This window comes from Budorcas taxicolor, chromosome 2 (genome assembly GCF_023091745.1).
Source record: "Budorcas taxicolor isolate Tak-1 chromosome 2, Takin1.1, whole genome shotgun sequence".
In the NCBI taxonomy this organism is placed as follows: Eukaryota; Metazoa; Chordata; class Mammalia; order Artiodactyla; family Bovidae; genus Budorcas; species Budorcas taxicolor.
The window spans coordinates 67,689,572-67,690,368 of record NC_068911.1 but is presented as its reverse complement, the minus strand read 5'-3'; the positions used below and the strand labels follow the sequence as shown (position 1 = coordinate 67,690,368).

Sequence of the window (797 nt, the reverse complement as noted above, 5' to 3'; positions counted from 1 at the left end):
TAAAAAATGACCTTTCCGAGGATATTTCTTTGTAAGACAAAAGCTCTTTGAGACAGGTATTTTCTAGGAAGGAACCTTTTTCAAAATGCAAATAAACCACTTAAGACCAAAGAGTACCTATTGTTTCCCACAGTCTGCTATTTCTGGCACACTTTCTGAGAACAGGAATTAGCTTGGGGCCAAGTGAGAAAACTAGGGGCAGAGGGAGATGTTTGTAGTTGGGCTGCCCTGCAATGATGGAAGCCTCGGCCAATTCTAGGGTGTCCTAGCTTGTAGGGAGAAAGGGGATAAACAAATACATTGCTCCCAAGTGACAGTTACCTTTACTCTGCCTCTGAAATTATTTGCCTTTAAAAAAAATGCATTTATTTCTTTGCGTTGTGTCTTAGTCGCAGCATATGGCATCTTCAGTTGCAGCAGGCGAATTGTTCTTCGCGGCATGTGGGATCTAGTTCCCTGACTAGGGATTGAACCTGGGCCCCCTGCATTGAGACTGCAGGGTCCTAACCACTGGACCACCAGGGAAGGCTTTCTTATAACTCTAAAGACTTGGCCCAAAGAGGGGTGAGTAGAGGAAAGGAGAAAGAGACAAGCCTGTTGGATGTGATCACAGAGAGCATGTGGGGCACCTCGAACGAGCCCCAGGAACACTGGCATCTTTAGCATGGCCAGAGGAAGTGAGAAAGATTGCCTGTAAAGGGGGCTATGTAGGTTCCCTGGGAAATACGCCCCATTCCGCAGCCAGTCTTGGGAAAGAGATTAAAGAAACCAAGAGATAAGAGTACACAGTGGATGCT

General features: G+C 46.2%; 1 non-coding gene across 1 annotated transcript; it reads right to left on the bottom strand.

The window, feature by feature from the left end:
• Positions 1 to 452: 452 nt before the first annotated feature.
• On the bottom strand, positions 453 to 525 carry TRNAE-CUC (transfer RNA glutamic acid (anticodon CUC)). The gene has a single exon. It is a non-coding gene; the product is annotated as a tRNA-Glu (tRNA).
• Between the last annotated feature and the right edge of the window lie 272 nt (positions 526 to 797).